This window comes from Myxocyprinus asiaticus, chromosome 12, assembly GCF_019703515.2.
Source record: "Myxocyprinus asiaticus isolate MX2 ecotype Aquarium Trade chromosome 12, UBuf_Myxa_2, whole genome shotgun sequence".
NCBI classification, from domain to species: Eukaryota; Metazoa; Chordata; class Actinopteri; order Cypriniformes; family Catostomidae; genus Myxocyprinus; species Myxocyprinus asiaticus.
The window spans coordinates 43115186-43130594 of record NC_059355.1 but is presented as its reverse complement, the minus strand read 5'-3'; the positions used below and the strand labels follow the sequence as shown (position 1 = coordinate 43130594).

At 42.5% G+C, this 15409-nt stretch overlaps 1 protein-coding gene across 1 annotated transcript in view; it reads left to right on the top strand.

Annotated features, from left to right (window-relative positions):
* The window catches only part of LOC127449513 (membrane-associated guanylate kinase, WW and PDZ domain-containing protein 3-like), a 171379-nt gene that overhangs the window by 44173 nt on the left and 111797 nt on the right, over positions 1 to 15409 (top strand). The window lies entirely within an intron of this gene.

Here is a 15409-nt window from a genome sequence, read left to right as displayed (position 1 = left end):
ACACAGTAATTGGCCTTATCTTCTGAGGTGGTAGATTTGCCAGGAACGCACATAATCTTATTATCCTCCCAAAGATGAAACAAAGGAAAGCACTTCCCAGCATTCCTTGTTTGTTGTTGGAATCCTGTGGTTCCAAAGACAATCAAAGGAGTCATTTCCAAGAAATTAATGGCATGCCTTTGTTACCTGTTGTCACAGTTGTTTTGGGAGATTGTTTTGGCGATTAAGATCACAGTTTGTTTATGCAGCAACATGTGCCATGTTATTGGTGGTTAAACACGGCTAATATAGCATGAGAAATGAGTGAAGTGCTACTTTGTGTATTACATGTTGATTTCCTATGTTATCTCATAAGTATTTAAGCATTTGTATGTGAATTTTAATGATTTTTTTCTTTAGATTTGGCTAGACACTTAAATGTACAATATCAATGTATGGACAGCTTCTAAAATTGTGGCAGTACACTAGCAAAGGTTTTGGGCATTCCAGTTCCAACCTTATTTAGAAACTTGCAAATCATTACAAATCCTCTGTCCTAATTCTTTGTTGGTTGAAAGCTGTTTAGAAGCTCTCCATAACATTGATATTGTATGTATTAGTATCTTTCCAAACAACAACATAAAAATCTAGAATAATCTACTCAATCTTACTAATCGACTTGTTGAATTACTAGTCGATCATCTTAACCTATCCCTAAAGAATACATACGAATACTAAGACCACATGAGTCATGTTTCCATCTAAGTTACAAATTTAATTCATGTGTAAAAAAAAAAAAAAGAAAAAAAAAAGAAAAGAAAAAAAAAGCAGCGTTCCATTCTATGTGTTGAAGAGAACAACATCATTACTCCTGGGGAAACCGATGCAAAATAGAAATCAAAATAAAAGTTAAAGCCACTCTGGCTCTTTTATTTAATATAATGAATTACTCTTGACAAACCAGAAGATACCTGGGAGTGAAAGCATGATGCATGATATATATTTTTTCATGAAATTTAAAAATAAAATGTTTTGGGACCTGGGTAGTTCAGCGAGCAATGACACTGACTACCACCCCTGGAGTTGCGAGTTTGAATCCAGGGCATGCTGAGTGACTCCAGCCAGGTCTCCTAAGCAACCAAATTGGCCCGGTTGCTAGGGAGGGTAGAGTCACATGGGTTAACCTCCTCGTGGTTACACTATTATGTGGTTCTCGCTCTCGGTGGGGCACGTGGTGAGTTGTATGTGGATGCCGTGGAGAATAGCGTGAAGCCTCCAGCACACTATATCTCTGCTGTAACGCGCTCAACAAGCCACGTGATAAGATGCGCGGATTGACATGGAGGTAACTGAGATTCGTCCTCCGCCACCCGGATTGAGGCGAGTCACTACGCCACCACGAGGACTTGGGAATTGGGCATTCCAAATTGGGGAGAAAAGGGGAGAAAAAAAATGTTTTTATCCACCTGAAGCGAGCATATACATTTTGTATGCAAAACATCTTTGTGATTTCATCCAGCATTTTTTATGCAATATCCCAAAATTTGCAAACATATGTGGAGAAAATGTCTCGGTTATGTACGTAACCTTGGTTCCCTGAGTGGGACTGAGACGCTGCTTATGAACACTATGGGACACCGTCCGAGTATCACGTGGTCTGAAGCCCTTATACAATCATGGCAATTTATTGTCTGATGGCACTTAAGTGACGCCCCTAGGGAGCTATGTCACGGGCTCCATAAAGGCGCTCGCTTTCGCGCCATAGAGTCAGATTTTCTGCAAGAAGGCTCGAGCCTATGCAGTTACTAGAGAGTATGGCCAGCTACCCAGCATCTCGTTCCCACTCAGGGAACCAAGGTTACCAATGTAACCATTTGTAGGAACACGTGCTGCGTATGAAAGCTATGGGAACGATATAAATTCACGCCATGCGAACATTAGCTGCCAACTGTCTAAGCCCATGTGGCAAGCATACAGCAAGCTAAATCTGTAAGGACTGTAAAATAATGGTCTGCAAGTGAAATTATGTAGAAATAACCTTGGGCAAATAGCCCAAACAAGGTCTTAACACAACCTTTGAACACCCTGGCATAAAATCCATCCATAGGAGATTGATCGACAGGGCATGCAAATCACAGACTCTCTAAAACAATGCCAATGCCAAAAGCAGGGCCGTGTAAGAGTCAAAAACGTACCAATAACTGTTGTCAAGGGCTTGAACGGGACACCCGAGAGTGCCTCTAACACAACAGATAAATCCCATAAAGGGACATGGACGAGATGAAAAGGTCTAAGCCTGCATATCCTGTGCATAAAACGAGATACAAAAGAACATCTACCAACAGAGACTCCACTGATAAGCGCATGTTCAGCCACTATAGTGGCAACATAGATTTTAAGCGTTGCTGGGGTAAGCCCGGCCCAGAAACGCTTCTGCAAAAATTCTAGCACTGTACCAACAGGGCAGTGAACTGTATTTTAATTTTGCGCTGTATACCAAGAAGCGAAAATACGCCACTTAAACGTATATAGCCTCCTTGTTGATGGAGCTCTAGCATTTGGAATGGTATCAACCACAGCAGGGGATAAACCATCATTCAAAAGAGTGCCCCGTTGAGGGGCCACACCCCTAACTTCCATAAATGAGCATCGATGCCCAGCAGTGCTAGGGGCGAGAGAGAAAACCAGAGGGGACAGTGTGACGTCTCGCTCAAAGCGAACAGGTCCACTTCTACTCTGCCGAACCTCCTCAGATTTGTTTCACAGTCTGCAGATGTGATGTCCATTTTCCAGGTATCAGACCCTATCTGGACAGGAGATCTGCCCCTAAATTCAACCGGCCTGGAACTTGTATGGCTCGTAGACAGTACCTTGTTCTGTGCCCACAGAAGGATGCAATGTGCCAGTCTCAGCATGGCACAAACAGCACCGTGAACATCTCCAGACAGTGTATGTGTCAATCCAGCTGCTGGTGTATATAGCGCTCCAACCCACGGAGGAGGCGTCTGTCGTTACCACTTAGCGGCAACATACATGTCCTAACGGAACGCCCGATATCAGAAAGCGGGTCCGTTTCCATGGCAGCAGAGCCTGGTAGCACCCACACATCACTCTGAAGGGACATAGGATATGCCTCAGTGGTTGAAGTCCATTTGTGGATTTCATCTAGCACTGAAAAAGGTCCTGCATGCAACAAGCCCTGGAGAATGACAGCAGATGCCACGATCATGAGTCCCAAAAGCCTGTGAAATGTTCTCACAGGGAGAACACGGCCCACTCTATACATCACTAGATACTGCCATAATGACAGAACGTGAGCTGGAGACAGGCGCACCTGCATCGAGTCTAGCTCCATACCTAGAAACATAGTCTGTTGTGTTGGCAACAGGACGCTCTTGTCTAGATTCACTTGCAGCCCTAGATTGCTCAAATGACTGAGAACGACATCTCGGTGTTGTGCAGCCAGACTGTCTGAATGAGCTAATACCAATTAATCATTGAGATAATTCAAAATGCAGATGCCTTGAAACCTCAAGGGTGTACATGCAATAAGTGAAAGTGCGTGGTGCCAGAGTAAGTCTGAACGGAAGGATGCAAAATTGGTTCGCTCTGCCCTCAAAAGCGAATCTGAGAAAGTGCCTGTGCTTCGGCGCAATCTGAATATGGAAATAAGCATTCTTCAAATCTATTGTCACAAACCAGTCCCCCGGCTGTACTTGTGACATTATTTGTTTCTGCGTCAGTCAACAATATGAATTGACATTTCATTAGAGTGAAATTCAAACGACTCAAATCCAGAATGGGAAGCAAGCTGCTGTGATATAACCATACTCTATCAGTCGAATTACCCATTTCGAAACGTTTTGCAACTGCTGCCAAGCCACTAGACGGGCAGACAGAGGAATTTACGCATGGCTTTCTCCTGAAGCGCAACGTGTAACTACTAGATGGTGCTCTTTGTTTTCTTTTGGCGACTGTTCTAGAATCAGCAGAACAGCAGAGGGAGACCCCTGTGCCTTTGCTACTGTGGCTTATTGAATGAGAGTAAATAAAGTTTTGCCTGTATTATATCCAGGCATGCATAACAAATGCCCTGAATTGTCTACAGCAGGGACGCTCATGAAATAAAACACCTTCCCTGGCATGTTGAATGAGGAAGAATGTAGGGAGAATTGCCTTTATTATATCTAGGCATGTATAAAAGTCGCCCTGAAGTGTGTATACAGCAGGGATGCTCATGGAATAAAACATCTTCCCTGACATGTTAAACGTGGGAGGTTGTAGGGAGAATTCCCCTATTGTATCTAGGTATGAATAAAATCCAACCTGAAGTGTGTGCACAGCAGGGACATTCATTGATAAAACCTTTTCCCAGGCATTTTGAGCAGGAGTCTGTGAACATGGGGGATATTGGGAACAAGCTGGTCAGCCACAATGGCCCCAGCATTCCTATGGGGGGACAGTGTGTGGTGCTTGTGACTGTGTGTTTTGTGTACACTTGGGCTTGTTCCGGTTGCTGCCGGCATGCTGCATGAGTGTTTGTAGCTTGCTAGCCTGCTTAGCATTGCTTATTCTTATTCTTATACATTCATCGTTTTACCCTTTGCCATTTTACTACATGCTTCGGGTTTTTCCACTTTTCTAGTGTTTCAACTGCGTGTATTTTACAGCATGCACCCGTTTCCTCTCCTTTTTTTCTTTTCCCACTTGTCTACATCTCGCGTCTCGGCTGCGTGCATTCGTTTTCTCCACTGTGTTTTACACAGATTATTGCATAAATCTCAAACATCTACTGATCAGGAACCACATCGAACCACATCGATATCAAACCCTCGCCACTCAAGAACAACCATAACAACAACAACAAACAATTGCGGTAAGTCATGGCATATGCTCATGTTATTTCTTCCTGCATTGCATGCCACATGTTTACTGTAGCTTCTTCCATCAGCAGTGAGGGGTTTACATGTGATAAATGTAAGGAATTAGTCAGGCTGACGGAGAAGGTTAATGAGTTAGCGACACGCATCCGAACGCTAGTGGAGGTCAGTGAGAAAGAGAAGCCGGTAGATACTGTTTCAGATGCGGGTAGAACAGCGAGCAACACACACTTTGGTTCCGGCTGAAGAGCCCCCGCAGCAGGGCATTTGGGTGACGTCTCGGCGGCATACTCACTCAGCAAAGTGACACCACTCTCCCATTTCTGTTAGGGTTTCCAATCGATTCTCCCACACAGTGATGCACCCACTGAGAATCATGTTTAAAGATCCTTAATAATTGGTGATTCTATTGTAAGGAACATGGAAATAGAGACTCCAGCCAGCATTGTTAAATGCATTTCGGGGGCCCGGGCATCTGACATCAGATAAAATTGTGTCAAAAAAAGTGCTGGCTAATGCTAAATGTAGATTTTCTAAAATTGTTATTCATGTCGGCACTAATGATGTCCGGCTTCGCCAGTCGGAGATCACTAAAGATAATGTTAAAGAGGTGTGAGAACTTGCAAAAATTATGTCAGACACTGAAATATGCTCTGGCCCCCTCCCTGCTCATCGTGGTGACAAGGTTTATAGTAGATTAGTGTCACTGAATGGCTGGATGTCTGAGTGGTGTCCAGAGAATAGCATAGGATTTATAGACAATTGGAAGAGTTTTTGGGGTAGACCAAACTCCGGGGAATGTGTCGCTCTCCTCTCTAGTAATTTGGCTCATAGTCTTAATAGTGATAGTATTTAACTAATTGGGGCCCAGGTCAGGAAGCAGACAAACTGGCTAATCCGAACATCTGCTAACCGCCTTGAGACATCACACAGGTCACATAGAGACTGTATCACCTAGAGACTGTCTGTTTCCCAAACTACCAAACACAAACCCCTCACTAAATCATTTAGAAAAAATTTGATTAAGGTAAAACTAATAAACATCATATAAAGGTAGGACTACTAAACATTAGATCTCTTTCTACCAAAACACTAGTTGTAAATGAAATTATTACAGATCATAGTTTGGATGCACTCTGTCTGACTGAAACCTGGCTTAAACTGGATGAATATATTAGTTTTAGTTTAAATGAATCTACTCCCTCAGGTTATTGTTATAAACATGAGCCTCGCCTGAAGGGTCGAGGAGGAGGTGTTGCTACAATTTACAGTGAAGTTTTTGGTGTTACTCAGAGAACAGGATATAAGTTTAAGTCTTTTGGACTAATAATGCTTAATGTGACACCATCAGATATAAATAAAAAATATACAATATATAGATCACCCGGGCGGTACTCAGATTTAATCAGATCTAGTAGTTAATGTAGATAGAGCTTTAATTGTTGGTGACTTCAACATTCACATAGATAATGTAAATAACACATTGGGATTAGCATTTATCGATATTCTCAACTCTCTTGAAGTCAGACAAAAAGTGACAGTACCAACTCATCGTCATAATCATATGCTAGATTTAATTCTGTCATATGGAGTTGATGTTCGTACTATAGAAATTCTACTGCAGAGCGATGACATCTCAGATCATTACCTCGTCTCTTGTTTGCTGTGATCAGCTAATGTCACTCAATCTACACCACGCTATGCTTCAGGTAGAACTATTCTTTCGATCACTAAAGATAGCTTCACTAACAATCTTCCAGAATTTTTTCACATACTCAGTAAGCCAAAAAGTCTAGAAGAATTTGATGTAATAACAGAAAATATAAACACAGTCTTCTCTAGCACTCTTGATAGTGTCACCCCCCTTCGAATAAAGAAAATTCAAGAAAAAAGCCCCACACCATGGTACAATGATCACACTCATGCTCTCAAGAGAGCAGCTAGGAAAATGGAGCGCAAGTGGAAGAATACAAAATTATAGGTATTTCGCAGTGCATGGAAGGATAGTGTCTGTAGCTACAGACAGGCACTAAAAGCTGCCAGGTCAGCATATTTTAGCAAACTCATAGAAAATAACCACAACAATCCTAGCTGTTTATTCAGTACTGTGGCTATATTGGTTAGGAATAAAGCATCGACTGAACCAGATATTCCGTCGCATCACAATAGTAATGACTTCATGAATTTCTTTACTGATAAAATTGAAATAATCAGAAATAAAATTGGAACTATGCAATCAACTGTCACAGCACCTCAGAAAACAGTGTCTCATAATTTTCCACATGAGCAATTTCACTGTTGTGAAGAGCTAACAAAACTTATCAAAAATTAAAAAGCCACAACATGTATGTTAGATCCAATACAAACTAAGCTCTAAAAAGAGGTATTCCCTGTAATCTCAGAACCTCTTCTTAATATTATTAACTCCTCGCTATTGGGACATGTCCCAAGAAACTTTAAAATGGCAGTTTTCAAACCACTTATTAAGAAGCCACAGCTTGATCCTGGAGAATTGATTAATTACAGATTTCAAATCTACCATTTATGTCGAAAATACTAGAAAATGTAGTGTCCTCCCAACTATGTTCATTTCTACAGAGAAATGGTATATATGAACAATTTCAGTTAGGATTTAGGCCCCATCACAGTACAGAGACTGCATTTATCAGAGTTACAAATGACTTGCTCTTGTCATCTGATCACGGCTACATTTCTCTTCTAGTGCTTTTAGATCTTAGTGCTGCCTTCAACACGATAGATCACAACATTCTCTTGAATAGGCTGGAGAATTATGTTGGCATTAGTGGACTTGCATTAGCATGGTTTAGGTCCTGTTTAGCAGACCGCTACCACTTTGTATGTGTAAATGTGGAATTGTCAAATTAAACAAAAGTTAAGTATGGAGTGCCACAGGGATCAGTTTTAGGGCCTCTGCTATTTCCTTATACATGCTTCCCCTGGGAGATATTATCAGGAATCATGGAATAAGTTTCCACTGTTATGCCGACGATACCCAACTTTATATTTCTTCTAAACCCAAAGAAAATTCCAAATTCTCCAAATTAGTAGAGTGTATCAATTAAATCAAAGATTGGATGGCCAGAAATTTCCTTCTACTCAATTCCAAGAAAACAGAGGTACTAATTATTGGGCCAAAAACCTCAAAAAAATAAGCTGCTAAAATATAATTTGACTCTCGATGGATGTACTGTTACGTCGTCTTCTACAGCGAAGAACTTGGGTGTTATATTTGATAACAATCTGAACAGCATTCTTCCACCTCAGAAATATTGCTAAGTTACAACACATGCTCTATGTTGCTGATGCCGAAAAACAAATTAATGCGTTCATGATCTCAAGACTAGATTATTGTAATGCATTACTGGGAGGATGTCCAGCAAGTTCAATAAATAAACTTCAATTGGTTCAAAATGCTGCTGCAAGAGTGCTGACTAAAACCAAGAAATATGATCATATTAGCCCCATTTTATCGTCGTTACATTGGCTACCGGTTAAATTTCATATTCATTTTATGTTCATATTCTAGAATATCAAAATCCACCAAAGGAGGTAGATCCTTTTCCTATTTGGCTCCTAAACTATGGAATAGTCTCCCTAACACTGTTCGAGATACAGACACACTCACTCAGTTTAAGTCTAGACTAAAGACTCATCTATTTAGCCAGGCATAGACCTAATTTATCCATCAACTCACAATTAGGCTGCTTTAGTTAGTTCTGCCAGAACCAGAACCATCTATCATGATCTATAACTCTGCATAAAATTTTATGACATCTACGCTAATATTATTCTATTTGTTTCCATGTCTCAACATCAGGATTCATATCCCGAGGTTACCAGAGCTGGCCAGATCCAGCTCCGTTCCTGCTTGATGTCGGACTCCACTGCTATGTGTCTCTGAGTGATGATGACTAAATGCAGCCGGTGCTAGCCAGTCATCACTTCAGGCTTTTACAATGGACTTCAGAGGATGAACTGATGCCAACTCCAACTGTAAGGCATTGGATACTTCATATGCCACTGCCTGAACCTTGGACTTAGGATGGACCCCACCGAACCTCACCGAAATGACCTGCCGGTTGAACTGCAATGCACCTCATCGATCTCTGCCTGCATCACCTTTGTCTATTGATGGACTGCACTCTTGAAATGGAATACATAGACTATCATTTAATTGCCAACAAAAGCCTTCGTCAGCCAACTAACAAAGGACAATGCATCTATGTGAACTTCTGCAGTTAATCCAGGATTGACTTCAAAGACATTAGTCATTAATCCTACAGTTCATAAAAAACATTTTTTTTAAACACTGGACCTTAACACTTACTTAGTTTACTAATCTTAAACCAAGACCTGCACTGCATATAAATAACTAATATTGACATTATATTCATGCTGGTTAGCCAGAGGGTAACTGACCCCCACAGTGAGCCTGGTTTCTCCCAAGGTTATTTTTCTCCATTAACCAACATCTTATGGAGTTTAATGTTCCTTGCCACAGTCACTTTCAGCTTGCTTACAGAGTTTCTAAATACAATTATTATTTAATTATTACATTTTTATACACAATTTACAATAATATTTAATCAAACTACACAATGATCACTCTAAGACTTTATAGATTTTACAGTTTAATTTTTTTTTAAAGCATGATTTTCTGTAAAGCTGCTTTGAAACTATGTGTGTTGTGAAAAGCGCTATACAATATAATAATGACTTGACTTGTTGAACACCGAATTCTGTTACGCATGCCTCGAGATGCGATCTCTCAATGTTCGCTCCTCAGCACAAGCTGTAGTTGGAAACTGAACTATATTCTGGTTATCGGGCTTTCGAGGCGTGTACAACGGCGAACTTATCTCGATACTGACCAAAGGGCAAACAGGGCGAAAACTGATACGTTTATACGATCCAATTTCATTCACTGAATGGGGGCTCACCCTTCGTTACACAGCAAGCCCGTCAGGTTCATGTGTAGAGCTATTGTTATTGTACATTAAGTTATATTATGTGTGCCCCGAGACCCCTGTTCATGGAGGCAGAGGCAAAACTCATTCTGAAAATATTCAACGCTCATTCGCCAGCATAAATTATGGGGGGAACTGAGCTAAATTGGTGTAATGAAACACTAAACTGGTCCCAGCATACACAATGGGGAAACAGCATGTAGTGCTTGAGACAAAGTGCTTTTGCACACTGAATAACCAATTTAGTTGAGAATGCTCAACATTAATTGACAGCGTTATTCACTGTGGGAGACAGACACAACTATGAGCGTTCAAGGCGCGAAGAATGGTGAACTTGACTCGATAGTGAACTCTCCGCTTCATCAATAAATACTTTAGTGGGCTTCGGCTGATCAGAAGACTGCTGTCCTCTGAATGGCGCCGATCTGAACCCCAAGTGCTCTTTTTTGTATGCGGTACATGGGGGGGGGAGGTTTATAGTAGATTAGTGTCACTGAATGGCTGGATGTCTGAGTGGTGTCCAGAGAATAGCATAGGATTTATAGACAATTGGAAGAGTTTTTGGGGTAGACCAAACTCCGGGGAATGTGTCGCTCTCCTCTCTAGTAATTTGGCTCATAGTCTTAATAGTGATAGTATTTAACTAATTGGGGCCCAGGTCAGGAAGCAGACAAACTGGCTAATCCGAACATCTGCTAACCGCCTTGAGACATCACACAGGTCACATAGAGACTGTATCACCTAGAGACTGTCTGTTTCCCAAACTACCAAACACAAACCCCTCACTAAATCATTTAGAAAAAATTTGATTAAGGTAAAACTAATAAACATCATATAAAGGTAGGACTACTAAACATTAGATCTCTTTCTACCAAAACACTAGTTGTAAATGAAATTATTACAGATCATAGTTTGGATGCACTCTGTCTGACTGAAACCTGGCTTAAACTGGATGAATATATTAGTTTTAGTTTAAATGAATCTACTCCCTCAGGTTATTGTTATAAACATGAGCCTCGCCTGGGGGGGGGGGGGGATTTGCTAACCTCGATTCGTAGAAGGAGAACAAAGGAGAACAAAGTCTGTAGTATATCATCCTCACAAACAAAAGCATTGCCTTGACCAACTCGTTCCCCAGCACAAGCCACGGGGGGAAATTGAGGGAAAGTCCAAATGGAGCCAGTGAACTCAAAAAAGGCACTCTTTAATGCAGTGTGCTTGGTTGGACTGCAAAACCATCGTGTGTTGATCCTACAGCTGTCTGAAAAGAGCGACAGCCATGCCACCATCGAAAAATTGAGCAGAGAAAGCAGTGCGCATCTCTTCTCTTGCCAGAATGCCCACGTGATCCATGAAACGGGCAAAAGAAAAAAAACTAGATAAAATACCTCACATCTCCTTATAGAATCCCGAGAGAATAATGGCACAGATGAAGCACTCTGCGCGTTGGTTCACCATCACTCAGTTGGGGAATATTCTCTTATTTCAGCTCCCTCGTTCTACGTCCGGTCTCACCGGTTCATGCAGGATCCCCTCCGCCGCGAGCAGTGCTTCGAACGGGGAGGGGAGAGAGGCCGAGACCACTCCTTTATTGCCTCATTCATGTGCATTCTCCTAGAACGACACAGAAAAAGACAAAAGGGACAAAGGGGCCCATTTTGTTTCCTTACTATCCAATGACGAATTATCTCATACAGTGTTTTTTAATGTCAATGGCTCACGACGCGCGTGACTATCGCATGTGTTGTTCATCAGAAAATGGCTGTCGAGCTTGGCCTCAGAGCATATCTCACAAGATTTACACTTTCGTTCAGGGGAAAACTCCTGGTGGTGAGAAATTGCGAGCCTTGACGAAGTGCCATTGTCGTCATCGGTCCCTTGTAATGTTCGGAAAACCACATTGAAATTGCTCTGAAATTTACAATGACATCCTTGCGTGTTTGTCATTCATAAGGAAGAAAAATAATCCTTGCTTCGATGTGAGTGCACTGAAGAACAGAAAATCGAATCGATGGCGTGAAAACGAGCACCTTTATGGAGCCTGTGAAGTAGCTCCCTAGGGACATCGCTTAAAGCTAGGATGTGCAATCTTTTCCAGAAACATTTTTTGTTATACTGGTTGAAAGTCTCTTCACATCCTGATAGCAATCAATAATTTAAGTGATCTAAATGTAAAAATATATATATATATCTTCTGTGGAAGGGACAGGACTAAAAAAATTATCAACCAATCATTGCATTCGGTCCGAATGTAATGATAGGATGTCCTTCCTGTCTGTCAATCTATATTTGCATACCGCCGCGCAACTTGTTCGCACAATTGAATACTCAAGAGGCTCGTTTATTAGAAGAGTACATTTAAAAATAGGTACTGGAAGTGGTTTGGTTTTATTTTTAGTGGAATAAAATGTGCTCCTTGATTTATTGCTTTCTTCATACTGTGGGTAATTTTGATGTTCCTTGATTTGCCACTGTGGAGTTTGGAGTGAGAAGTGTTTTTTTTTTTTTTTTTTTTAAGTGAGTCTGAATTAGTTTTCATGAAAACAGAACTAATTTCTTTGTAAATAATTAGTAAAAAACATTCTTGTGTCAATTCACAATTAATTGTGACTAATGCAACAGGTAAGAATGCTATAAAGAACAATCATACATTCATTTTGCTCATGTTTAATGTATGAATCCCACTGTTTTTAAAGTCTTATTGATTTTTTTATTTTATTTTATCCTTTTTTGCCAACCATTTCATTATTATTATTTTTTTATATGTATTAACAGGACATTAATTGGCATATGCATTATTCCTCGCATCCTTTGTCAAAATTGACCTTGCGACATTGCAGTTTTCTGCAAGGGGTGGGCGATATGACCAAAATCTTATATGACGATATGAGTAATTTTATATCAAGCTAATGCTATATAGATTATTTTTTTTTTTTCTGGAAAATCAATAAAAATAGGTTAATATATTAAATAACCATATTGTAATGCCAGTTTTAGGAAAATACATTCAGTGAATTAAATACTTTATAAATGAAAACTACTTTTTCTAATTAACTAATGTTTCTAACTAATTTTATCTTTATTTGAAATTTAAAAAACAAAGTAAAAAAAAAAACAAAAAACATAACATAAAACCTTACCATAATTCTCAATTTCACATGATGCCAGATTTCAGTCTGACATGTTGTTGACCAATATTATTATTATAAACTTTCATCAAGAAAAATCAATGCAACAAAGAAAATAATACATACAGTATGTAAAAATGGCCAACGAAAATAACACTTCTATCAGAAAATATAAAAGAAAAATAAACACTTCTTCCAAAAAAAATAAATAAAAGAACATATGTCAGGTTTAGGTTGAGGAAATGCCAGGACTCAAATGCAGAGTAGCGATTAGGGCTTTTAGTTAACAAAAATGTAACAAAAACAAACACAAACTATGCCAAAGGGGAAAAACAAACAGTCCAGGGTGACAACACAATGACAGGCTGGGCTGGAATGGGGAACCAACAGAAATCTGACTGGACATGAACATGACTGACTGACTGACTGACTGACTGACTGACTGACTGACAGACAGACAGACAGACAGACAGACAGACAGACAGACAGACAGACAGACAGACCGACCGACCGACCGACCGACCGACCGACCGACCGACCGACCGACCGACCGACCGACCGACCGACCGACCGACCGACCGACCGACCGACCGACCGACCGACCGACCGACCGACCGACCGACCGACCGACCGACCGACCGACCGACCGACCGACCGACCGACCGACCGACCGACCGACCGACCGACCGACCGACCGACCGAACGAACAGGGGACATAAACAAAAGCAACATCCCACAACAAACTCGCACCAGACAGAGCACAAAGGGAGATTATAAAGGGAGAAAAATCAGGAAGGCAGGTGAAACTAATAAACTAATAATCAAACAGGTAACAAGGCAAACAAGAGGGCTGGGTTATCACTGAAGACAAGACAGACACAAATGCACAGGGAAATGAGAAAATACAAAACCAAGTGTATTCACATAACATGAGACAAAACACAAGTGTCTGGACTCAGTTACAGAGTAAATAAACCAAACCAACCAAAGTGGCTGAATCCAGACATAAAACATAAACATAAAAATCCAGGGTGGAACTGGCGGAAGGGGTGGGGAGGGGGCGGGGTCAGGTGGCCTGAGAGGAGCGTCCATGAAGGGGGCGGGGTCCAGCGGCCTGCAAGGAGGCTTGAGGACAGGGATGAGGTCAGGCAGGGTGGCGGCCACTGGGCAGGGGTCAGGCAGGGCGGTGGCGGCCACTGGGGACTGGGCAGGCCGTCGACAGCCATGGGGAACTGGGCAAGCCTGTCGACGGCCTCCTGGGTCAGCTCCTTCACCTCCTGGTGGTCAGCAACCAGCTCCTCTGCCTCCTGGTGGTCAGCAGGAAGGGAAAGGGGTCTGGCGGCCTGAGAGGAACGTCCAGGAAGGGGGTGGGCTCTGGCAGACTGCGAGGAGGCTTGAGGACAGGGATAAGGTCAGGCAGGGTGAAGACCTCTGGGCAGGGATCAGGCAGGGCGGCAGCAGCCACTTGGGACTGGGCAGGCTTGTCGACAGTCACAGGGAACTGGGCAGGCCTATCGACGGTCACAGGGAACTAGGCAGGCTGGTCGATGACCACGGGGAACTGGGCAGGCCCATCAACGGCCTCCTGGCGGTCAGCAACCGGCTACCCTGCCTCCTGGAGGACAGCAACTGGCTCCTCCGTCTCCTGGTGGTCAGCAACTGGCTTCTCCGCCTCCTGGCGGTCAGCAACCAGCTCCTCCACCTCCTAGCGGTCAGCAACTGGCTCCTCCGCCTCCTGGTGGTCAGCAACATGCGCCTCCGCCTCCTGGTGGTCAGCAACATGCTCCTCCGCCTCCTGGTGGTCAGCAACATGCTCCTCCACCTCCTGGTGGTCAGCAGCAAGCTGGGGCTGGGAGGGTGCAACTGAGCCTTTCTTCCTTCTCCTCCTCCACTTAGGAGTCATCGTAGGCTTGGGGGCTCCATCATCAGAGGGGGCGACGGTGGAACTGTTGCTCCTTGGGGGCTGTCCGTAATCGGATGTGACCCAATGAACCCGATGGGACAGGTAACTAACAAACCCCTCAAACGACAAAACCCCCAGACTTCCCATCTCCCAAGCACCCAGGGGACTCTCAAGGCAGGTGTTAAAAAGGTCCTTGAGAGCAGCGTTGTTGTAGTTCAGCCCATTAGCTGTTCTGAGGAACTCGCTGGCAAAAACCCTCACATCCGCCTTCCCCTGATGGAGGGAACAAAGCTGGGCGAGCTGGGCTGAACTCTCTCTAATGGACCCCCGGGGGGTGGGAGATGGAAAAAGGAAGATGCCCATCGCTTCTGCTGAGTCCAAAAATGGCCAGTTTGTTCTGTCAGGTTTGGGTTGAGGAAATGGCAGGACTTAAATGCAGAGTAGTGATTAGGGCTTTTATTTAACAAAAATATTACAAAAACTACCTCGTATGGGAAAAACAAACAGTCCAGGGTGACAACACTATGACAG